This window comes from Macrotis lagotis, chromosome 6 (genome assembly GCF_037893015.1).
Source record: "Macrotis lagotis isolate mMagLag1 chromosome 6, bilby.v1.9.chrom.fasta, whole genome shotgun sequence".
Lineage (NCBI taxonomy): Eukaryota > Metazoa > Chordata > Mammalia > Peramelemorphia > Peramelidae > Macrotis > Macrotis lagotis.
This window is the reverse complement of record NC_133663.1, coordinates 64,382,769-64,409,592: the sequence shown is the minus strand read 5'-3', so window position 1 is coordinate 64,409,592 and position 26,824 is coordinate 64,382,769. Positions and strand designations below refer to the sequence as shown.

Here is a 26,824-nt window from a genome sequence, read left to right as displayed (position 1 = left end):
TAAGTTGCTTTCCAAAATGGTTGAACCAGTTTTCAACTTCTGCAACAATGTATTAGTTTGCTTCTTTAAGAGGCAAAATTGATGATTTTCATCTCTTGTCATCTTTGCTACTTTTCTTGGTGTGTGATAAAAGTCTTACAGTTGTTTTAAATTGTTATTCATTGATTTGGAGCAAAATTTCCATGGCTTTTGAAAACTTTATTCGTATCTTTTGACCATTTGATGGTTCTTGAATTTATATAATTTTTGCTTATTTTTTACTTATCTGCCTCTAGGTGATCAATCCCTTATCAAAAGTATTTGATGAAAAGATTTTCTTTCTCAATCATGTTTTCCTTTTTATATTAACTAGGCTGCTTTTGTCTTGTAAAGCTTTCTAGGATCATGCCATAAAATTATCTATTTTTATCCTTTGCAATTTCTTCTATGGGAATATTCTTTGCAAAAATATCTATCACATTATGGACCTATCTGAAGGCCTCACTAAAGATTTTTAATTATATAAATTCAAAAAGAAGCCTCTTAAATCTTTTTTAACTTCTCTGTTTCTTGTTCTCCCCCCCCCCCCCAATTTTTCAACTAGAGGAAAAAAAGAGGACATGGAAAGGTAGTCTTAGTGGTTTTGTACTGTATAGTAAAAGAAGATGATAAATGTGATGTGGGAAATTGTAGGAACTTTCAGTACCATGACTTTCATGTTTTACTTGCTTGCCATAATGTTGGTCATTGAGCTTTTTGTTACTTAGAGATATGATCTTTCCAAAATGTGAAAGAGGCCTAAATGGCTTAGGACTCTGAACTGTTTTTATCTTATCTTAATCTCTTTGTTCACTAGAGATAACTGTTAACCAAACTTGGGGTTTGAGAAACATAGATATAATTTTTGCCTCTGGATATTTACTAGTTGTGTAACCATATATAAGCCAAGTAATAACCCAGATCCTTCAACAACACTTTAAGAATGTAAGGTATTGAGGCTCTGGATAGAGAGAGCACCAGCCCTGGAGTCAGGAGGACCTAAGTTCAAATCCAGACTCAGATACTCAATAATTGCCTACCTGTGTGACCTTGGGCAAGTCACTTAACTCCAGTGCCCTAAATAAATAAAATAAAGAAAAGAAAAGAATGTATGATATTAAGCTCTGGCATATAAATGTGATGTAATATAAACCTGGGAACATATGTATGAAATGATGCACAGTGAAGTGAACAGAGAATAATTTATACAATAACAATATTGTAAAGATAAATAATTTTGGAAGACTTGGGAACTCTGATCACTACAATGACCAACCACAATTCTAGAAGACTCATAATGAAATATCCTACTCATTTCCTGATAGAGAGGTGATGGGCTTAGAATACAAATTGAGACACACTTTTTTGGATATAGCTAGTGTGAGAATTTTTTTCCCCTGATATGTGCAAGAAAAGCTAAGTTTTTTAATTGCTAAAAAAATGTAATTTTTAAGAGATTATAAATCATTGATGTTTGAGCCAATTCCCACATAAGAAAATTACAGATCATTGATGTTTAGACCTAATCAATAGAACTAGTTAGTCAGTTCTAGTCCCATAGTCATGGATACAAAAACACTTTACTCTCTATGGTTCCCAGAACAAGGTATTTTTTGCTTCTAGGTTGGACTTTGCAAGAATCAATTTAAATTTTCAAACAGTACCATTTAATGCTCTCGTTCTCTCTCTCTCTCTCTCTCTCTCTCTCTCTCTCTCTCTCTCTCTCTCTCTCTCTCTGAATGAATACTGTGATTCAACAAGTACTAAGAAATTCAGTAAAATTACAGCTTTATTCACAGAATGAGTGTCATCAAGCTATTTTTCTTTTATTAAATACTATCTTATATTTGGATTTCAGAAAGAAGATTCACAGCTCCAAAAGAAAGAATGTTACCGGCTTTAATATTTTTAATATTCTACATGATTACATTTACCATGGTCAGATGGAAAGGAGAAAAAGAGTCATGGATTCTACTCAGAAAACCCTAGATTGAAAAAGAGATGACAATAGGTCTAATAGAGAAAGGAATACCTGATCTTGTCTTCTCCTAATTCTCTAGATTCTTTGGCAAGGATGTCAAATGTATAACCAAAGGGAAATAGGAGAGAGAGAGAGGAGGAGAGGAGAGAGGAAGGAGGATGTCTTATTTGGTGTTAACTCTTCAATGTATGGCCATAAAATTTGTTGGAGGCATGCAGAGACATATGTAAACCATACTGAAGATGGATCCATAGAAATTATTGTTATTAGCACTAGAAGGTTGGGTACCAGAATAATATTTTCAGTCATAGCAACTAGCTCTATCAAAATTATTGGAAGTAGTTACCTAGTCACCAGAACACTGAAGTTTGAAAGACATGGAGTATCTGTCTTTCATTTACCCATGTGTCTCATGCCTAAGGAAAAATTGCTTAACCTCATTGAGTCTGTTTCCTGTGAAATAAAAGAAAATAAAAATACACATAGTACTTACCCTAAGGTATTGATGTGAGGCTGAAATGAGATATAATACAGGTGTATAAAATGTTGTACAAACTTTAAAGGGCTATATAAAGATTTTGCTATTTTTATTGGAGAACGTGAAACATTTCTTACTCTCAGAGAGCTTATATTCTAATGGAGGAAATAATCTGCACACAAATAAATATTTGCATATAACTCCTCACTTGGAATTTTCTCTCTAACTCATAACACTGCTCGCAGGTTGGGTTCCCAGAGGGGTTGTTATTACTTCTTCTCAGGTCACAGGTTGTAAACTTGTGGGTGCCCTTCTCCTAAATGATAGCTCATGAGCCTTGACTGGAATGTTTGCAAAGATCCATCAGTCAGGAGATTCCATTCTTTTGCAAGGCACTTATGAAAATGAAATAATAAGAACAGCCTCTCAAAGCATCCTCCCCCCCCCCCCCAACCTGCTCCAGTACCAGGGGGACTCAATCTAACAAATATAACCTAGAGTCTAGAAATGAAACTTAAAGTACAATAGAGATTAATCACACATGTAAGGAACAAATATGACTGAGACAGCCCACAATTCTACAACTAAAGGCCCTTGATGTCCATCTCCTTCTAAAGAACCTGCCTGTAGTTCTTCAGAGAACACAATGTTACTTCTGTACTGTTCAAGAGGGCTTGGTCCTCCTAAAATATTGTGTCTAGGCTGGACAAGCTGGGCAGGACCAGGTAAATTACTTGATGATCGAAAGGAGAACTGTGGCCACCAGGTTCCTTTCAAGGCTAGTGCTTTTGTTTAGCAAACATCATCTGGTTTTCTTGGACTCATTCCTAGTTGGACAGTCAGTCTTTTTTTCCATCTCTAACTGCTGAGTGGGAGGGCTGGGGGTAGGGAGGATGTTTTGCCCTTTTCAGTTGGAATGCTATACCAAGTTCTTTTAGCAAGGACAAGAGCCATTAGGTAAGGATTGGCAGCATCTTTTCCCCTTGGGCTCCATCAGAGCTTCAGCTCTGAGGTTGCTTGGCATTTTCAGGCAACTTACCTTTTGCTTATTCTTCCCCTGGGTCCAGCACTGTATCCTCTGAGCCACCTAACTGCCCTAACTACTTACCCTCTTAAAATTCCCAGATGACTATTGGAAATGAAAATGAATCACCCTAAGGTATTATAGAGTGGTTCTGAAGGGTAAAGGCTTTTGGACCCGGGGGAAAGGGGGGGATGAAAATGGTATTAAAAATGCAAAAAATGGTTCAAATATAAGCTCCTCCAATTAGTTCTTTTGTTGAAAAATTATTTTTAATTGTACTTTTTTCCAATTACCTACAATGGTAGTTGCTATCAATTATCTAATTAGCTCTTAAAACCCTTCACAACCATTTTTATACCACCTTCATTTAAAAAATAAAATGATTATCCTTCCTTCCCCAGCAAGTCATTCCTTATTACAAAGAATTTTTTTTAAAAAGGAATAAAAAAGGTGGGGGGAGAGTTCAACAAAACCATTCACCACATTAATGGAATCTGACAAAAAAAAAAGGGAAGCAAGTACTACATATTCTCAACCTTTCTCAAGGTCCTGATTTTGTCATTAAAATTGTACAATGTTAAGTTTTGCTTTTTATTAACCAATTATAATTTATATCATTTTGTACATTATCATTCTAATTTTCCTAACTTTACTCTGCATCAGCTCATGTCTTCCCATGTTTCTCTAAGCTCTTCATATTCTTATGATGAAGTCATATTCCATTAATTATATTCATATACTATAATTTGTTTAGTCATTCTCAAACAAATGGGAATCTACTTTGATTTCCTTGCTACCAGAGAGAACCATCATGGATATTTTGATGTACCGTCTTTTTCTCTTTTATCTCTTAGAGTCAAGCCTAACAGTGGTTCCTCTGAGCCAAAATATATCAGCATGTTGGTCAATATTGTTGGGCAAAGCTATAGCTCTACCAATGCTATTAGTTATTTTTTTAATTAATTTTATTTTTTTCATTATTCTAAACTTGGCAAGCACAACTCTTTCCACACACAAGTATAAAGAGTTCATTGAGTCCATCAATCATACCACCCTCACTTTCAATCATTCAACAAAGTGTGTCAGGAAGTCAGTTCAGATTGTTAGAGGTACTTGGTCTCATCCAATGAGTTTTTTGTTTTTGTTTTTGTTTTAAGTAGTGATTCTGTGCTTTGATTTTTTTTTTAACAAGAAGGAACTATTTTAATGAGGAAAAAATAGTAGCTGGGGAAGTGTTAAAAAGGTGATTTTGGATACCTAAGGAACATATCAACAAAATTAGATTTTTGATTATTTTTAATTAAATATTTATTTTATTTTCTAATCACATGGAACAGTAATTTTCAACAGCCATTTTTTTAGGGGTTTTTTTTTGCAAGGCAAATGGGGTCAAGTGACTTGCCCAAGATCACATATCTAGGTAATTATTAAATGTCTGAGATCAGATTTGAACTCAGATACTCCTGACTCCAGGGCTGGTGCTCTATCCATTTCGCCACCTAGCTGCCTCAACAGTAACTTTTTTGGTAAGGTTTTTGTAAGGTTTTGAGTTTTGCATTTTCTTCCCTTCCTCCTCCTGATAGAAAAAAGTCTAACATAGATCAAACATGTATAATCCCAAATATAGATCCATGTTAATTATTTTGTGAGAAAATAATCAAATCAAAACAAAGAAAAAACGATAGAAAAAAAATTCTGATCTACATTTAAATGCCACAGATCCTTCTCTGCATATGGATAGTGTTTTCCATCACAAGCTTTTAAAGATGGTCTTTGATTATTGTACAGCTGAAATGAGCAAGTATATCATATCTGATCATCACCCAATGTTGTGTATAAGGTTCTTCTGGTTCTGCTCACACCACTCAGTATCAGTTCTTACAAGTCTTTCTAGACTATTCTGAAGTCCCATCCCTCATGATTTCTTATAGAATAATAGTGCCCCATCCTGGTAAGTTTTGTATAAGTTAATTTGAAATCAGAGATTTTAGTAAGTAGTAAGCCAGGAGAAAGTTATTCTATCTACATCCCAGAGAATGAATTAATTGGGAGGGAGCCTGAGCCTCCACCTTAACTGAAGTCTCCCCTCCCCTTTCAACCTCTTTTAACCAGAAGAGGAACCATGAAGAGATGGAAAGAGTTTTTTCATCTGCATCCTAGCCCTAGCACTTTTCCCAGAATACCTGACTCAGTGTCCTTATTAAGACAACCATGGACTAGTTACATTCAGGAAAGATGGATTCAGGGCTTTACAAGAAGCCCCACAGAAAAATCTTTACCTTGTCTAAGGAGAATCTCAAGAATACCCCATGAAACAGAAAGAGAACCCTACAGAAATCAAGAACTGTGAATAACCTCTTTGCCACATGAACTTTCTAAGCTTGAACAGATTTCCTCTGATCTCTGTCTGTACCTGTGGGGAAGCTTGTTATTGATTAGGCTGGGAAAAGCAGAATACCTTTGTATCACCATATGGTCAAATCTTCCTTAGTAAATATGTCTAACTAAAAGCTAATTAAATTTGACTAGCTAAGTGATATCCTCATCCATAAAATAGAGATAATCATAGTGCCTACTTCACAAGGTTGCTCTGAGGAAGCTGCAAACCTTAAAATGAAAAGAAATCTCTCACAATTACCCTCTTCTCTCCACTGGTAAAACCACCATGTTAGTCCAGCCCTTCCTCACTTTTCATCCTTGTGCTGCTTGCCTGGATGATTGCAACAGATCTCTGATTGTTCTTCCTGCTTTCAGTTTCTTTCATCTCCAATTCATCCTCTACTTAGGTACTAACTGGATAATGCTAAAATAGAGGTTATCATATCATTTCTTTTCTAAAGAAGTTTCATTAATTCACAATTGCCCCTAAGTAAATTCTGACTCCTCTATTTGGCATTTAAAACCATTCATGATCTGATTTGTCTAATGTTTTGAATGCTCTCTCATCTCACCTCCGAATCTTGAAATCCCCAGATCCCATGATTTCTCTCTCATCACATTCAACTTAGACCAATGTATACCATGGAAACAATGTAGACTAACAGACTGCCTTCTGTTGGGGATAGGAGGGAGGGAACGAGATTGGGGGGAAATTGTAAAACTCCAAATAAATTAATTTTAAGAAAAAGAAAGAAAATCCCTAGATCCCTTCAAGGTCCAGCTCAGATGTCATCTAGACTCAGCCTTTCCTTTTCCCCACAACTCACTAAGTCATTTTGTATGTATTTTGTATTTACTTATCCCTGTACGTGTGGAGTCTCCTCAGTAGAATAAAAGTATCTTGAAAACAGAAAGTCGCTAGTCAAACACAGAACTTATACTATTGACTATCACTATGCGATGGTTAATGGAATTAAATCAAATGTACAATCAATGTATTTTAAATCAACTAGGCAGGAAGCAAATATTTATTAAATACCTACTGTGTGCTCAGCCCTTTACAATTATAACCTTATTTGATCTTCACAACCTTGGGAGGTAAATTTTACAGTTGAAGAAACTGAGACAGACAAAAGTTGTGACTTTCCTAGATTCAAAATCAGTGTCTGAAGCCAGATTTGAACTCAAGTTTTCCTGACTCTAGACCCAGAGTTCCAACCACTGTGCTCTCTCCCATTTTATGATTGAGATGATCACTGTGTCAATGTGCTGGAATAGCAGCTTGGACTTCTCCCCAGGTTGTCAATCAACTCTATCCAAGAGGGTTCAAGACATTTAAACCCCTTGAGCTCACCAGGCTACCTCCAACCCTAAGTTCCACCTTCTTTGGCTAGATCCTCATTCACTGAATATGAGGAAAGAAAAAACAAAAGAGACAGCCCAAGATACAGGCTCAGGCTTGCCTAGGGAGGACATAGATTTTAGCTGACATACGCATGGTATCATGGAACAACACACTGATAATGGGGTCATTTCCTTTTAAATAGCCGCAGACCCATCCTCTATTCCTGCTAAGCAACCAAGAAGACTTTCCTATCATCTAAAAGAGTGGGCACTCAGCTCTGAAAGAATATTGATCAATTCGGTGCCTACTTTTTCTGATTTCTGTTATATAGGAATGTTGACAATACTTCCATCAACACTGGGACCAGATGTAAAAAGTCAAAGGAGGGACTTGGGGGGGAAGTAAACATAGGTAGGAGGGAAGTTCACTGATCCAGGTTGGAGCATGCTAGGGTTCCAGGGGCCTCAGCTCCCCCAGCCAGGAGTCATGTTCCTATTTCACTTGCTGCCTCTCCTGCTGCCTGAGTCCCCCCAAATTCCCTATAAACCTATCATCATAGTCCATGGACTCTTTGACAGCTCTAATACCTTTAGGCATCTGCTGAAGGGTATCAACCAGATAAATCCAGGGGCACTGTTGATAGTCTTGGATCTCTTCAAGGGGGGAGTCTTTGACCACTATGGGAGCAGGTGTAAGGGCTCCAGCAAGCTGTGGCCCCCATCATGGAGCAGTCCTCCTATGGAGTGCATTTCCTCTGTTATTCCCAGGAGGCCTCATCTGTCATGAATGAGCACAGTGTGAAATGCTTTCATCTCCTCTCCACAAATGGGGAAGTATGGAGACACAGACTACCTGAAATGATTGTTCCCCACCTTCAGGAGGTCAAACCTGTACCGAATCTGCTACAGCCCCTGGGGCCAGGAATTCTCCATCTATAACTTCTGGCTTGATCCCCATCACCCTGACTTGTACCTCAATGCCAGCAGTTTCCTGGCCCTAATCAATAGGGAGAGAGAGAGACCATCCTAATGCCACTGTGTGGCAGAAGAACTTTCTCCATGTGAAGTGTGTGGTTCTGATAGGGGGGCCCATGATGGTGTTATTATACCTTGACTGTCCAGTTTTTTAGGCTTCTGTGATGGATGCCAGTGAGACAGTACTGGAGATGAAAGAGTAGCAGGTTTACCTCGGGGATTCCTTCCGGTTGAAGACCCTGTCTGCCAGAGGGGCCATTGTGAGTTGTCCAAGACCTCTCTCATTCTTTTGTTTTTTTAGTTGTTTTTTTTTTGGCAAGGCAAATGGGGTTAAGTGGCTTGCCCAAGGCCACACAGCTAGGTAATTATTAAGTGTCTGAGGTCGCATTTGAACTCAGGTCCTCCTGACTCCAGGGCCAGTGCTCTATCCACGGCACCACCTAGCTGGCCCAAGCAAAGACAATTCTTTTTTTTTTAGGGGGTATTTTTTGCAAGGCAAACAGGGTTAAGTGGCTTGACCAAGGCCACACAGCTAGGTAATTATTAAGTGTCTGAGGCAGGATTTGAACTCAGGTACTCCTGACTCCAAGTCTGGTACTCTATCCACTTCGCCACCTAGCTGCTCCAAAAAGGTGACTTTAAAAATAGTATCAACAGGTTTTTCTAATTCTACATGAAATGAAACAGCCATAAGAAAAATAATCATATTTCCAAATAGGGTAACACATGACCTTTAGCAATAATTATAAGTTAATGTGAAGGAGAATGACTTGAAGTTTACAATGGATCTTGAAATAAGAGAATGTTTTAAAGTCAGTGATATTGAAACTGTATATGAATAAAGTCAGTGAAGATATTACTTTTACCAAGGGAAATAAAGATCTGAGGGGTCATGGCTGCTTTAGCCTCAATTACAATAATAAATGTTGGGAAAGAGTAGCTATATTACACTGCACATGAACATAAGGGATGAAATTGGATGAAGATTCTCTGTTCCACTGTTATGGGAAAAGTTCCACATAAGCTACCAAGTTCAGATAAAGGATTAATTTAAGAATGGAAGTTCCAGAATAGTTCCCAAGGTTACCATTTGCTTGACTTAAGGCCACAAACTATCTATAGTACAGTACAAAAATTAATCATAATAATTATCTTGATGCATCCAAAATTATATTCAATATAATTTATTTAGTTAGGGAAAGCAAGGAAGTACAAACCACAAACTACAATTTCTGTATAAAAGAGTTCTCTACAAAAGGAATGACTACTGAGAATCTAAAACAGAGAGGATCTACTAGTCACATGATACTCCTAAGTGCTGTCTGAACCACATTCAAATGTAACTGAGAAATATTTAGCAAAATAAAAATACTATACAATATATATCTTGCATTTTAAAATTAAGTCAATAGGTGAAGTCAATAAGGATCCTTATGTATAGATTCAGGAATTGTTTTCTATTTTAGTTTATATGGCTTTCATTTTGGAACTTGCGCTTGTGGTGTGAGGGCTTGCAAAACTCTTTTCAGAGTTGCTCATCTACCTTTGGTATCTGTCATTCAACTCTCACCTGTAGCTCCAAGAAACTGTATCATGAGCTGTGATCACACCTCACCATACTAAGTATTGTGAGCTCTTAGTGCTTGGTCAGACATCAAAGATGCCAAGGTCATCCACCGAATTTTGGACCATCCCCAGTTATCCTTACTTTTGTTTTGCCATTGGACTTCAATGATTCTGGAAGATAGAGTGAGGATGATGACAAAGGGTAAACAAGAAGTTTTCCTTCAGACCTTGTCATTCGACTGACTCTGCCCTCTTCAAAGTGGCTATTAATGTCTTAATTGCCAAATATAGTGACCTTTTCTCAATTCTCATCCTTCTGGGCTTTCCTGTAGCCTTTGACCTTGTCAGTCTCCCTCTTCTACTTGATATTTTCTTTTCCCTAGGTTTCTGTGGCTAATCTATCTTGGTTCTCCTCTTATCTGTCTTATCCTCTTTCTCAGTCTCCTTTGCTGGATCTATAGCTCATGTCCACTGACCAGGGGTATCCTACAGGGCTTAGTCTTGAACCCTCTTCTCTTCTCTCTACATTATTTCATTTGTTAATCTTATTAGCACCCATGGATTCTCTTATCATTTCTATGAAGATAGATGATTTGCAGATCATGAGCAGACCTAATTTCTCTCTTGACCTCTACTTTCACATCTTCTGGACATTCCTAAGATCTTCCCAACTTTCCTGTTACTCTCAGGATAATCACCATCAACCTAGTCTCTTAAACCTGGAACTTTAATGTCATCCTCATCCCCTCATTATCTCTTCTTCACCAATCCTTCATTCAATCAGTAATCAAAACATATTGTTTCATTCTTTGAAACTTCTCTTAGATATTCCCTTTTCTCTCTTCTACTTTTCCTGGTACTGACTCTCATCATCTCATGATTTTTGCCTTTGCAATAGACTTTTCATTAGTCTCTTTACTTCAGATCCTCAGTCCATCCTCTCTTCAGTTGTCACATTGATCTTTCTAAATTCCAGATCTGACCTCCTTACTCAAGCAACTCCAATGGCTCTCTCTCATTTCCAAGATCAAGCATAAAATCCTTTGTTTGGCTTTTAAAACTCTCTCTAACCTGATCCCTTTCTATCTTTTCAGTCTTCTAACACCTTTCTCTTATTGATGGCTGAAATTTTTCCCTCCTCATCTCTACCTTTTGACTTCCCTGATTTTCTTCAAGAAAGCACCACTTTTTTTCCAAGAAAGTCCTTTCTTATTCTTCCTGAATATTAGTGCATTCCCTCTGAGACAATGCCTGCAGCTTGTTTGCAAGAAGTTGTTGACATGTTTCTCCTTAAGAGGATGAGCTCCTTGAGGTCGGGGACTCTTTTTTATCCTTTGTATCCTGGGACATGCTCTTCTTCTTTTTTTTTAAGTTTTTGCTAAGCAATGGAGTTAAGTGATTTGCCCAAGGCCACACAGCTAGGTAATTATTAAGTGTCTGAGGTCAGATTTGAACTCAGGTACTCCTGACTCCAGGGCTGGTACACTATCCACTGTACCACCTAGCCTCCCCATCCTGGGACGTATTTAATACTTGTTGACAGATCTACTTGTTTCTGATTCATTGGAATAGGAATAGATTGAGACTGGACCTATGATTTCACTGGTATGGGTAACTTTCCCTCAGAGAGTCCCCTAAGGTTCTAACAAAAGAAATAATTTGTCCAGGTGTTTCTGACTTCAAGACTACTTTTGTAGTTACTGGATAAGTTCTTTGCTGCCCCAAAAAGTTTTATCAGGAATATTTTTAATATTCATAGGGTCTCACTGTCTTTGACTTCCTTAAGATATATACCAAGAAGCTGTATTCTTTAAAAGTACTCTTGGAATGCAAGAGTTCGGATACCTTTGAATTATATTAGTTATCCAAGTGGTCACATGAATTTCATTGGAGTCATTAGGACCCATCAAAAAAATAAACAAATGTTTACTAACATAATAATCAGTAGAACTGAATTTTATGGATAGCAGTGGTTCCAGCACTTTCACAAACTAAATGAGGAGAGTTAATCACTTGAAATTCACATTTTTTTCTCTGATGGAATTACTGTCACCTCTCTCTTAAGGAAAGAGGTGAGTCCTGAGTTGTGTCCACTGGACTCCAGGACAACTGGGAAATAGAGTGAAGTCATACGACTTCATAATATAATGTACTTTACAATTACAAAATATTTTATAAGCATTATTTTATTAGTTTCTTGCAACAACCTTGTGATACAGGTAGAGTATTTTATGAAACATATAAGGTAATTCCACTAATATATTAACTATCAATCCCTTTCCAGTTGCTTCACAAATTTGATAAAAATGCATCATCTGTATTTTTATTCAAGTTATGATGAAAGTGTTGATCTGAACAAAGATAAAGGACTACATAATTTTCCACTAAAAACTATTTTCAGGTTGTTGTTAGCCTATTTTTTAAAGTAAAATTAACCACTAAATATTTCATTTAATAAAAAAGAACAAGAAAAATTATATGAGAAATAATGAACATTTACCATATACAGTTTGATTTTAAATATATATATAATTATATACACATATAATAAGGTTGCAAAGTATTTCTGACTCGCACTATAAAATTTTTCTTCACTTCATTAAAAAAGTCATGCTTGATGCATATCTATATCTCTTATTCACCTCCACCTCAATTCCAAAGCTCTCTCTTATAATAAAGGTATGTAGTCCAACAAAACAACATTTTGGCCATATCTGAGGGCTCTTATCTACTTCTCTCTATTCCATTACTTCTTTCTTAAGAGTTGGAAAGAACACCTTACACCTTTCAGTTTGGTCAGTAAGATCAGAAAGGACAATGATCAATGTTGGAGCTAATAAAGCATTGTTGGTGGAGCTGCAAACTCATCCAACCTTTCTGGAGAGCAGTCTGGAATTATGCCCAAAAGGCAAAAAAAAAAAAATGCACATACCCTTTGTTCCAGCAATACCAGTGCTGAGTCTATATCCTAAAGAGAACATGAAAAAGGGTAAAAACATCACTTGTACAAAAATATTCATAGCAGCTCTGTTTGTGGTAGCTAAGAATTGGAAATCAAGGGGATGTCCATCAATTGGGGAATGGCTGAACAAATGTATGTGATGGAACACTATTGTTCTATTAGAATTCAAGAGGGATGGAATTCCAGAGAAGCCTGGATTGATGCTGAATGAGTTGGGCAGAACCAGGAGAATACTGTACACATTGACAACAATATGGGGGTGATGATCGATATTAATTCCAAGAGTGCAATAATCAGGGTCATTTTCAAGGTATTTGTGTCTGAGAATACCATCTGATTCCAGAGAAAGATCTGTGGAGTTTATTTTTTTAGGTTTTTTGCAAGGCGAATGGGGTTAAGTGGCTTGCCCAAGGCCACACAACTAGGTAACTATAAGTGTCTGAGACCGGATTTGAACCCAGGTACTCCTGACTCCAAGGCCGGTGCTTTATCAGCTACGCCACCTAGCTGCCCCTAGATCTGTGGAGTTTTAACAAAGACCAAAGATTATTACCTCCAATTTTTAGAGAACTTACTTTTTTTTTAATTTTTTTTTTGCAAGGCAATGGGGTTAAGTGATTTGCAAAAGGCCACACAGCTAGATAATTATTAAGTGTGTGAAGCCGGATTTGAACTTCAGGTCCTCCTGACTCCAGGGCTGGTGCTCTATCCACTGTGCCACTTAGATGCTCCTACCTTCAATTTTTTAAAAGAAAAGTTGTCTGGGGAAGCTAGGTGGCACAGTGGATAAAGCACCAGCCCTGGAGTCAGGAGTACCTGGGTTCAAATCCGGTCTCAGACACTTAATAGTTACCTAGCTGTGTGGCCTTGGGCAAGCCACTTATCCCCATTTGCCTTGCAAAAACCTAAAACAAAAAAAAAAAGTTGTCTTATGTACTACACAATTTGCTATCTCTGATATTTTATTTCTTCCTCAAGAATATGTTTTTCCTCTCAACACATTCAATGTTGATCAATGCATAACATGGAAACAATGTAAAGACTATCAGATTGCCTTCTGTAGGGGGGAAGAAGGGAGGAAAGGGAACATAAGGGAAAAATTGTAAAGTTCAAAACCTTATCAAAAAATGATAGGTAGAAACTACTATTATATATAATTGGAAAACAAATAAAATATATATAATTTTTTTGTTTTTAGTTCTTTGCTAGTACAAAAAAGGGCTACTATCAATATTCTTACACATAGGGGTCCTTTCCCACATATGCTGGTGCATAGAGTGCTGCATCTGAAATAAGAAAGACCCCCCCCCAGTTCAAGTCCAGCCTCAGACATTTACTAACCATGTAATCTTGGGCAAGACACCTATCTGCTTATCTTGCTTAATTGTAGAATGGAGAAAATAATGGTCCCTACTTTGCATGGTTATGACTATTAAATGAAATATTATTTCTAAGGCATCTGACACATAGTAGGATTATGTCTTTCCTTAATGAAAAATTAATTTCCTTCTTTCCCGTATTACTGATAAAAGGGCATGGAGAGTATAGTGACTTTTTTGGTATAGTTCCAAATTGCTTTCCAAAATGGATGAACTAATTTACAGCTCCATCAACACTGTATTAGTGTGCTTATTCATTCATAAACATTGCAGCAACTCCTATTTTCCCTTTTTGTCATCTTTGCATTCTAATGGATGTGGTAGAACTTAAAAGTTGCTTGAATTTGAATTTGAATTTCTGTAATAATTAATAATTTGAAGCATTTGAAAACATTTTTATTATGACATTAGACCAAAAAGATCATTTCCATATATTCAATAAAAGAGGATTGTATTTGTTTATTTTATTTTTATTTATTTATTTTTCATGTTTTTGCAAGGCAAATGGGGTTAAGTGGCTTGCCCAAGGCCACACAGCTAGGTAATTATTAAGTGTCTGAGACTGGATTTGAACCCAGGTATGCCTGACTCTAAGGTCGGTGCTTTATCCACTATGCCACCTAGCCGCCCAAGAGGATTGTATTTGAAACCATTTAATCTCATTCCATTTACTAGCTTTTAAGGTACATATTACATTGTAAATATAAATATAATTATATATGATTAATATATAAATACAATGTTATATCTTAATATAAATATACATATGCATATATGTATATGTACTATGTTAAAAATCCTACATATTACTTTCAAAACTGTCCTGCTTATATGTACTTCCTTCTGAACTTCAATTAACTCTACACATTAACAAACTTCATCGTAGGTCACCTGAAAACAAGGTCTGTCAGAGTTCTTAAATCCTTTAATTTTCCTTTACTTTATTTCTATTCTAAATTGTTCTTCTGGTTCTGCTTACTTCATTCCATTACAGTTCATATTTCCCAGGAGTCTCTGAAATAATTTTTTATCATCTCTTTCAATGCAAAAATATTCTATTACCTTTATTTATGATAGTTTGTTTAGCCTTCCTCTCTCCAGTTGGTTAAAGAGAAGTCTAAGGCACCCTTAGAGTCTCACTCTTAGCTTTTTCCTCCTCCTTTTTAGTCCCTTCTTTAGTATCATAATGTTTATTTTGATGATGTCTACTCTCTCTGTGATATTATTTTCCCTCTTGGCCTACCCCTGCTTGTTCTCATGTTGAATTTTATGTAAGCAGCATTCATATATGTATGTATATGTATATATATATATATACACATATATATGTGCTGACAGTATATGTATGTGTGTTTAACCTTCCTTTGTCCATTACAGATAAAAATGAGGCTTATTTGATATTCAATTCCTTCTTCTGTGTTTATACATTATTCTCACAAGCTTCAATTATAAAAAAAACTTTTACCTGTTTCCTTTTTTCTACACTAGTGAAATTCCTTTTACCCTCCTTTCCTTTCCCTTTTTCAAACCCTTGAAATAGAACCAATTCACCTCACAAGACCACTGTTTTTCTTATTTAGACTTCACAATACCCTTTGAGAATATTAAGATTCTGAATGGTCACCTTTTTCTCCTCCTATTAGAATGTTAGTACTATATCATCATACAGTTTTCAATTCTCAATTTTCAAATAAATTTACCTTTCTAGGTATCTCTGAAGTCTTCTGTTTGTATTTCAAAATTTCTGATCAACCATTCTCTTTTCATCAGAAATGCTTGAAGTCCTATTTCAAAACAGGAAGATCTTTGTTGTTACATTCCTCCACACTTCTATAGGACTATACTCATCTTTGTAGAGTGATTCTTGTTCACAAGCCTATCCTTTTGCCTTTTGAAAAGTTTTACTCCATATACTCTCCTTGCTTATAGTAGAAACTTCCAATTCTTATGGAATCCTGAACTGCTTCCTTCTGTATGCTTATACTATTTTTCTTTGATATGAGAGCTCTGAATTATAACTAGCAGTTCTTTTTAAATGATGTAGTGCTCCTTTCCCATTTCATTAATAAGGGAGGATCAAGGCATTACCCAGTATTTTCTGTCACTAAAATAACAAATCCTTTTGGTAATGAGCCAAGGTCAGAAGTACCCAAAAAGTTCATTATTCCCAAAGAGTTCAAGTCTTTTAAAAATATTATTTATTTAAATTTTATTTTTTCCCAATTATGAGTAAAAACAATTTTTAACATTTAAAAAATTTAGTTCCAAATTGTCTTCCTCCTCTCTCTCCTCAATGAAAAGGGAAGTAATTTGACATAGCTTATACATGTGCAATCATGCAAAACATATTTCCAGTTAGGTTCTTGTCCCTCATTATCAAAGAAGACCAAAATGACATCACTATGTTTGAGACAAATTACAGTATGTCTGATTGTGGCTGATCAGACCAATATGAACTCAGAATGGGCACAAATAGTTCATGTGAATATCTGGGGTGGTTACTCTAAACTTATGTATATCATGTTTCCTTTGAGCTGCTTCAATTCTGCCTTCTTCATAGAGTTCAGCACCCTCACTAATGAAAGCATGCCATGCTGGGCAGTTGTTTGCCAATGTCTCCCATGCCAGTGTCTCCCATATCATGCTGTACAGTCATTCCGAAGTTCTTTAATGAGACCTTCAGGGTGTCTCGATATCCCTTCTTCTGACCCCTCTTGTGAGAACTTGCCTTGTGTGAGTTCTCCATAGAATAGTTTTTTTTGACAAGCCTACATCTGGCATCTAAGGTTCCAGTCCATCATAGTTGCACTCTCTGTAGTAATGTTGAAATGATTGGCAGTTTGGCTCGAGAAAGAACCTCAGTGTCTGGTATCTTCTCCTGCCAGGAGATCTTCAGAATCTTCTTAAGACAATTTAAATGAAATCAATTCAGTTATCTGACACGACACCAGTAGACTGTCCAGATTTCATAGCCATATAGCAATGAGATCAACACAACAGCTCTATAGAGCTTCAGTTTGGTAGTCAGTCTAATACCTCTTCTCTTCCATACTTTCTTTTGGAGCCTCCCAAATACTGAGCTAGCTCTGCATTGTGTGTGTCAACCTCATTGTCAACGTGGACTTTCTTGAACAGGACACTGCCAAGGTGAGTATACTTGTCCATAGTACTCAAAACTTATCCTTTTTGCTGTAATCCATGGTTCCACATGTGGCTACTGTGATGCTGGCTGATGGAGCACCTCTGTTTTCTTGGTGTTAATTGTTAAACCAAAATTAGCACAAGCAGCTGAGAATCTATCCATATTTTGTTGAATCTCGGCTTCAGAGGCTGCATTGAGTGCACAATCATCTGCAAACAGAAGATCCTGCACCAACTCTCCCTCCACTTTAGTCTTGGCTTGCAGCCTTTTCAAGTTGAAGAATTTAAACCTCATGACTGATGGTATAAAAGGCCTTGTTCAGATCTACAAATGTTGTATACAAAACTTATGTTATATAAATGATATATACAGAACTTTGGTCTGTTCTTGGCATTTTTCCTGGAGTTGTTGGGCAGAAAACACCATATCAACCATTCCTTGACTCTTTCTGAAGCCACACTGGCTCTCAGGGAGGTGATCATCTTTCAGGTAAAGGATCAGCTTATTGAAGACTTTAGCAAGAATCTTACCAGTAAAGACTAAAAGAGAAATACCCCTGGTATTATCAAAGGACAATCTATTCCCTTTACCTTTATAGAGATGGAAGATGGAGACATCCTTGAATTCTTGGGAGATAAGCCCTTCATGTCATATAACCTGGAAAATTTCAGTCAGTTTTTGGATAAGCAATGAACGAACCCCTCCCCACTTTGTAGATCTCAGCTGGAATAGAATCAGCACCAGGTGCTCTGCCACTTGAAAGGAGTCTAATGGCATTCAAAAACCTCTTCTTCAGTTAGAACTTCAACTAAAGACTGATTGACTTCAACTTGAGGTAAACAGTCAATGACTTCTGCATTGATTGAAGTTGGTCTGTTAAGAACACTATAGGGGCATAGTGGATAAAGCACCGGCCCTGGAGTCAGGAGTACCTGAGTTCAAATCTGGCCTCAGACACTTAATAATTACCTAGCTGTGTGGCCTTGGGCAAGCCACTTAACCCCATTGCCTTGCCAAAAAAACTAACAAAAAGAAAAAAAGAACACTATGGAAGTGTTCAGCTCATCTCTCTAGGATCGGATCGTGTACCTATCATTAATCAATGTAGATCCATCAGCACTGAGTAGTTGAGATGTACCATATGTCTTTGATCCATAAATAGCCTTCAGGGCATCAAAAAAGGCTTCTGGTTTGTTATTGTATGCATAAAGTTGAATTTCATCTGCCTTCTTACTGAGCCAAGAGTCCTGTTTCTCTCTAAGCTTCGCTTGGACTTTACTTTTGATGGAATTAAATGTTGCCCTCTTAGAAACAGATGAACTGTCCTGCTGGTAAATGCTGTGGAGTTCTTGTTTCTCATTTAATGGCTTCTGTATTTCCCCCATCATTTTCATCAAACCAGTCTTGGTGTTTGCAAGTGTCCTAGCCCAGATGAGCAAATGCAGTACTATATATATCAGATCTCTGAAAGCTGCCCATTCCTTTTCTGCTCTACTGTTGCCAACTGTGTGTTGGTTCAGTTTTTTCCTCCAAGTTAGCAACAAATTATTCCTGCTCAGAGACATTCTAATCTCTTGGCATTAATTCTTATAGTATTCATTTTGCCTTGGGGCCACTGCTTTGGTTGAATGTGAATATTTAGCTTAGTGAGGATGAATTTGTGATCAATTCAACACTGCACCAAATAATGCCTTTGTCACTCTTACATCCTGTCAGTCTATTCTCCTTACAATCACATGGTCTAGTAAATGCCAAAGTTTCCCATGAGGGTGCATCTAAGAACTTTTATTGTGTTTAGGTAAATGGACGGTGGTTTGTGATAAGAAGGTCATGAGATGACAAGTCTTCAGTAGAAGCTGACAATTGCTATTGCTATTTCCAATTCCATTCCTCCCAAGGACTCCCTGCCATGTCTGGTAATCTGAACCTTCTCTAGCATTAAAGTCACCCAGAATTATAAGCTTGTCCTCTTTTGAAACATTTGATGAAAGGGTCTCCAGGTCTTCATAAAATTTTTCTTTAATTTCATCAGTGTTCATCATGGTGGGAACATAGGCACTGATGATGGCATGGCATTTTCCTGGAAGTGGTAATCTCATTGTCATGAGCCTGTCCTCTCCTTTTGGTAGGCATTCAAGAATGTTGAGTAGATCACTTTGATTGCAAAACCTACCCCAGCTTCACGGTGTTCTCCTTTAGTGTAGTCACTCCAGAAAAAAATGTGTATCCAGCTTGAATTGTAGTAAGCTGGCCTTCATTTGTCAGCCTTGTTTTCCTCAGGGCTGCTTTTGATATGATACCTGCTAAGCTGTCTTACGACAAGAGCTGTTTGTCTTTCAGGTCTATTGGATCTTGTGCTGTCTTATGAATGTGCACACATTCCATGCACCAGTGATGAGTGGATTCTTCTTTGAAGTTTTTGTAGATTTTTTGTGTCTCAATCACACTGTGGGATCCCCACTTGCTGAAGCAATCAGGCCAGGGTTGGTAAGCAGACAATTTTTAGGGCAGCTTTTCTAGCCCCTTCCTCATATCAGGAGGTGAGCAGTGTGATCCTTAAAAAGGTTGCTTAGTCACCCAGGGGGTTGCTGAATCCCCTTTTGCTTTCAGTAGGGAAATGACCCCATGACCTGGGTGGCCTGTGTGCAAAATTGTGACTACCTCCCATTGAATCTGTACCTGCTGCTTTGTCATTTGTGTGTCACCACAGGATTTTGAGTGATGTCTTTTTTTGCATTGTAAATTTGATTTAAGTGAGGTAGAGCTGCATGAAATCAACCACCTCACTCTCTCTTCCAAAGTCATCATGATCCTGCATAGCAAGACAGAGTCAAGACAACTGGTGATGGCTCCATCTTCAATATCTAACCAAGCTCTAAGCACTCCACAATTTAATTTTTTTTTGCAAGGCAAATGGGGTGAGGTGGCTTGCCCAGGACCACACAATGGGGTAATTATTAAGTGTCTGAGGCCTATTTTGAACTCAGGTACTCCTGACTCCAGGGCCGGGATTGGGCCATCTAGCTGCCCCCACAGCTTAATTTTTCTTAGATTTTTAATCTGTGTTATGAAAGAAAACACAAACTAAAAATCCAAGAAAAATTAAGTTTTACAAAAGCCTGTTTTGATGTGCATTCAGATTCCATCTCTTCTTACTCTGAAGATGTATGACATTTTTCAACATAAAAATTGTCTTAAGATCATAAGACATTCATTTTTGGAGCTGTCTTAGATCACTGCTTTGTTAAAAATAGCTAATTTAGACACAGTTGATCATGGTGCAACACTGCTATTATTGTATACAATGTTCTCCTGGTTTTGCTCACTTCACTTTGCATCAGTTTGCTATTTCCAGATTTTACTGAGAACATTCTACTAATTATATCCCATTACAATCATATACCACAACTTGTTCAGTCATTTCCCCAATTTCCAATTGTTTGCCAATACTAAAAGAACTGCTATACATATTTTTTTATACATAGGTCTTTTTCTATTTTATTTTTATCTATTTGGAATACAAACCTAGTAATGGTATTGCTGGATCCAATAGAATTATTATGTATGATTTTAAAGCCCTTTGAGCATAGTTCTAATTTGCTCTACAAAATGATTACATCAATTCACAGTTCTACCAACAGTGCATCAGTGTCTCAATTTTCCCACATCTATTGCAATCTTTGTCATTTTCCTTTTCTGTCATATTAACTAATCGGATAAGTGTAGATGACACCTCAGAGTTTTCAAATTTGCATTTCTCTAAGGAATAGTGATATGGAACACTTTTTCATATTACCATATAGATAGCCTTGATTATTTTATCTGAATACTGCCTTTTCATAACCTTTGATCATTTATCAATTGGGGAATGACTCTTATTTTTATATACTTGACTCAGTTCTCTGTATATTTAAGAAATGAAACTTTTATCAAAGAAACTTACTGTAAATTTTTTTCAGAGTTAGGATTACTAACTTTGCATTTCCCTCCATTCCATCCCCCCCATTTTTCCTACTCTATCTCTTTCACCCTGTTCATAATCAAGTGTTTTGCTTCTGACTACTACCACCCCAAATCTGCTCTCTCCTATCAGAATTACCTCATTCAATCCCCCCCTTCCCCTCCTCCTTTCCTGTTGAGTAAGATAGATTTCCATACCCAACCAAGTCTGTATGTCACTCCCTCTTTGAACCAATTCCCATGAGAATGAAGTTCAAGTGCTCCTACCCACCACTCCATCTTTCCTCCTCACTTAAATTTTTCACTCATTTTTTACATGAGATAATTTACTCCATAAGGGTCTGAGTCTTGAATCACACATGTTAATTGGAAACAAATAGGAAATATCTATGAATGCCATATTTTACTTGTACTTTGTCAAGGGTTAATATAAGCTCACATATCTATAGTTTCTGGAATCCATCATTTTTACCTTTTTGAATATTAGGATAACAGTTGTCCATTGCCTTCTAGTAATATTTTCCCACTTTTTCACTCTCCGTCAAAGATCACCAACAGTGGCTCAGCAAAAATAGACATTCTTTTCTGTACAATAGTAATCTCATCTGATTCAGGAAGACTAATCTAATTTAAGAGTACTCTCTTTCTGTCACAACTTTTTGTCTTCAGTTTCTTCTTCATATTGTTTGATTTCATTCTTTCAGTTTCAAAATGATTCAGTTTGACATAGAACAAATAAAAATGGGATTGAATAGTTCTACTCTCTTATTTCCATTTGTTAACATATACTGTCTACTCTAAGCTATAAACCTACATCATCCTTTGTTTTTTTTAACCTAAATTTTAAAAGACCTTATCATCATCCTTAATATTTTACAAACTCCTTTCCTCACACTGTTTTTCATTTGTCTTTGGTGATATAGTTCTAGTTCCATCTTTGGTACATGTCCTTCAAAACTTGAGATTGGGGCAGCTAGGTGGTGCAGTGGATAGAGCACCGACCCTGGAGTGAAGAGAACCTGAGCTCAAATCTGGCCTCAGACACTTAATAATTACCTAGCTGTTTGACCTTCAGCAAGTTACTTAACCCCATTGCCTTGAAAAACTAAAAAACCAAAAACACACACACAAAAACGAGATAAAATCATCAGAAATCAAATTTAAAATAGTCTCTGTAAAAGTCTCTTCTTCCCCCGCTTATAACTGAGTTTATTAGAGATTGTATCACTAACATTTTAGGTTTGGAAGCTTTTCAACATTCTTTCTTTTTTGTTTTGTTTTGTTTTTTAGGTTTTTTGCAAGGCAAATAGGGTTTAAGTGGCTTGCTCAAGGCCACACAGCTAGGCAATCATTAAGTGTTTGAGGTGGCATGTGAACTCAGGTACTCCTGACTCCAGGGCCGGTGCTCTATACACTGCACCACCTAGCCACTCCATTTTTCAACATTCTTTGGCCATCTCTGGCCTTGAGTTTCAGTTCTATAACCTCTTCAAATCATTCCTATGATTTCTTAAAATCATTTGAAGTAAATTATACTGTATTTATTATATGTGTTATTATGTTTTATTATATCTTGTTTACCTCCACATAGCTTTATGGGGGTGAACTTCCACACTTTTAAAAAAGGCAGAGTTCAAATTGCTAATTCAAAGTGAATAAGGAAAAGTTGATATTTATAACTAATTTTCTATCAGTTGATAGCTTTATTCAACAATCAGTCAATAAGCATTTAATGAGCTCCTACCAAGCATAGACATCTTGCTAAGCTCTAGGAATACAAGGAATAAGCAAGTTTACAGACTAGGGGATGGGGAGACATCATACAAACAATGAGATATAAACAAACTACATGCACGATAAATTGGAGCTCAAAAAGAGAGGGAAGGCACTAGAATTAAGGGGAAATGGCATAAAATAAAAAAAATCTGAAAATTATTTAATTTAATGACTAGCCAAGGATATAGTTTCTTCAATGAGAAAATGGTTACTTTTTTTCATAGAAGGGAATCTTATGTTATTTTTTTCTTTTGAGAAATGAGTTGAAATGATCCATATTTGTCTGATGGAATCATGTCCCTCTCCCTACAAAAACTGAAGGACTCTTCCTGTCTTGGATCAGCAAAGCTCTCTTCTCAGGAAGTTTGTTGTAATCTCTTTCAAGATGAGATAAAAATGAGCCTAAACAAAACAAAAACACTTGATCTTCAACTTAAATATTTATTATTTAGTTTGTATTTTATTCATGAGAGTGTATTATGTAATTGTTTACAAAAAAGGATTGGTTATTGTAGAGACAACAAATTACTAAATTGTTGCTTTCAAGTCTAAATTCTACTAAATGATATTAGCCATGTAATTTTTTAAGATGATATTTTTCTCATGTGTGGCACTATAATTCCCTCCATTCAAGGATGAAAATCAAAGGAGAATGCAATATTCTGTGGACCAAATGAAGCAAGTATTATTTTTCTTCCTTTTCTGTTTTTAAACTAGCTTCAATTACACTAATATCACGTATGCACACGGGAAATGAGGAATACAGTATTCCAGATGGGAGTTACTCAGAACAGATGTCTTATATTCTAGAAGAAAGATAGGAATTAAATAAGGAATAATATTATGTTTCTTAATGTTCATGGCTGCTTTCTAGATTATAGGATAATTAATCTATTGGGGAGAACAAAAATACGCTTGTACATCTTCAGAGCCTTGGAACAATAAACAGGGGAAGAAGAGGATGAAGACCCCATTTTATCTTATTAATTATATTATAATTCATAACTCCCTCTATCTTTATAAGCTAAATTGCTATCTTAGGAGATCTCAAACTAGCCATTGGAATAGAAGTAGGAATAACCCCATTGAAAATACAGAAGAAATAGAGGTAAAAAAGGGAACTTATAAATCAGGTGTACTGATTTATAGTATTACCCGTCTGACCTATTCCATACTGCCTCTGGGGAATTAGATTATCTAGAAATGCATTACTATTTCCTTTAAGGATTATTTGAAATAAACCAATAAACATTGATAAAATTTTATTTTTATTTTTACATTTCAAAGATTATCATACTGATCAGATATCTCAAGGAAGACATTTCCATTACTTCAATGTAACTAGAGTTACATTGTAACCAGAGTAACTAAAAGGAAAACGGTTCAATAAAACCTCATCAATATGTTATTAAGGATTTTATCTAGAATTTTTAGGGAAAGGAAATTCTAGGGGAGTCTTAGCTACCATTTCAGTACAGTCTGTTGGCATTATTATATGTTACACAATATCTTCTGTATTCTCATGACCATTTCATTTTACCTTCAGAACTGTATTACATACAAACAAATTTATCAGGAGATAACATCCTATGACATCTTTCTATGTAAGTGGGAAGAATTCATTGTCAGTGGAATTGTAAAAAGCCATTTTGGAGGGCAATTTGAAATTATGCCCAAAGAGTTAGTAAACTACCTATAGCTTTGAGTCAGCAATACTACTACTTGGTCTATTTGCAAAGATGATAAAGGAAAAAGGCAAAGAACTCATATGTTCTAAAATGTTTCTGGAATCTTTCTTTATGGTGCCAAACAAGTGAAAATTGCAGGGATGCCTGCCCATCAATTGGGGATTGACTGAACAAGTATATGATTGCAATTAAATACTACTGTACTTTAAGAAATAATGAGCTCAATGATTTTTGGAAAAAATGGAAAGACTTGAACAAAATAATAAAGAGTGGAATGTGCAGAACCAAGAGAACATTGTATACAATAAAAGCAATGTTTATTAAGGGATGACTTTGAGCAAACAAGTAATTTTAACTATCATAAATACAAAATTACACTGAAGAATATTTGAATAAAGACACTATCTGCATCCAGAGAAAGAATTGATAAATAGAAGTTTGCACACAATAATTTTGCAAATATGTTTTATGTCTAATGGAAGCCATCTCTAAGATGGGAGGGGTGGAAGGAAAAGGTAATAGGGACACATTGGAGTTTATTGTGAATGGGTAGAGAGGGAGAAGTGTGTAGCTTATTTAATTTCTTTGTCCCTTAGTTTCCTTTTCTGTAAAATAAAGGTGTTGGACTGTGGATCTAAGGTTCCTTCCTCGTCTATATCTATGGTCCTGTGAACTTCAAAGTTAAAATTTTGAAAGAGTAGAAGGGGGGAAAGGACTTTGTAGCTATTCATAAAAAAAAATCAAAAACCTCTGCTTAAATTAGCTCATAGTTTGACCAAAAATGTGAAATGGAATTTTTAGATTGATTCAATACATTTGAGACCCAAGTTCCCATAGATGAAGGGAGACATAAAATTGTGGCATTATCAAGGCAATGAAGATAAACGCTTGTTCTCCTTTTTGGATATTTCTAAGACTAGGGTAGACAATTATCCTAGGGTAGGTTAAAGTACAATCCTTCATGGAGGCAAAGGGATGATTCCCTGGAACAAATTCTGTGATCTTAAGTAATAGTGTATGTAGTTTGAATTTTTACAGTAAAATTAGATAATATTTGCTTAAAGGTTCAGTTATACACTGTTCTGTTAATGATAAATATCTAACTAGTATAATATTCAAGGACATGAAAATCAGAGTTCACCATTTAAAGGAAATTCCACCTCAAGAAAATATGTGAGACATTTAAGCATGTGAATTATATGAAATGGAGACTTCTATTTTTCATAAAATTCAATCATTTTGGTAGAGCTTAAATGATATACCAATTAGTGTCACAAATTAAAAATGCTATTTTAAGCACTGCAAGTCAGAAACAATTACATTATACTCTCTGGTTACTTACATTGACTGCAAATAGGAGAGTTAATGGTTTCTCTTCTGTACTGATAGCAATGTTGTCAACAGGAGTCATCCTTTTCCTTGCCTTCCATTGTCTATTAAGATTGACTTGCCTGGGTTCATTAAATGTAGACTGTGGAACCAAATGATCCTAAATAATTAACAGCACTTGTAAAGATGACAAATGTCCTTTCTTCATTTCCAAACTCTGTAATGCTTTTGAGCAAATGACTAATGAATGTTCCATTGACCCTTGCCATAATGTTGGCAAAACATTATTTTAATTTTATGTCCTACACTTGAGAATAAAAGACTTTAATTTCAATAAGGAACCTGAAATGGGCTTTTTTATAATTAAGTGGGTTCATTATATCATGACATACATTTATTGGAAATAATTTGGCAATTTTACTCAAAGAACTTTAAATATCAGTTCTCTGTAGCTTTTGTTACTTCCCAAATCTTGCCAAATAATACAATTGATAATTAAAAGTCCCAAGCCTTCTATGCCAAGATAACATGTCATGATAACAAAAGTTATAGAGTTTTTGGTGAAATTATTTGGCTAATAAAATCATACCCAGATAAACAAAGGATATTTTACACCTGGACTTCTAGATGAAGGATAAAGAATCAGTTGCTCATGGAATCAAAAGAGGAGTGAACTGACATATTCAGTTATCTCTAAAAACAAAAGTGAGCCTTGAGTATGGGGGTGTGGGGGGAATTTCGCTATCAGATTTTAAGATGGGGAATTTGGATTTTATCATGAGGAAGGTTCAAATGACCTCATTTCTTTCTTTGAGGTAATTTG

The 26,824-nt window shown here is 36.2% G+C and overlaps 1 pseudogene; it reads left to right on the top strand.

Annotated features, from left to right (window-relative positions):
- Positions 1-7,669: 7,669 nt before the first annotated feature.
- The window catches only part of LOC141492132 (lysosomal thioesterase PPT2 pseudogene), a 74,001-nt pseudogene continuing 54,846 nt past the window's right edge, over positions 7,670-26,824 (top strand).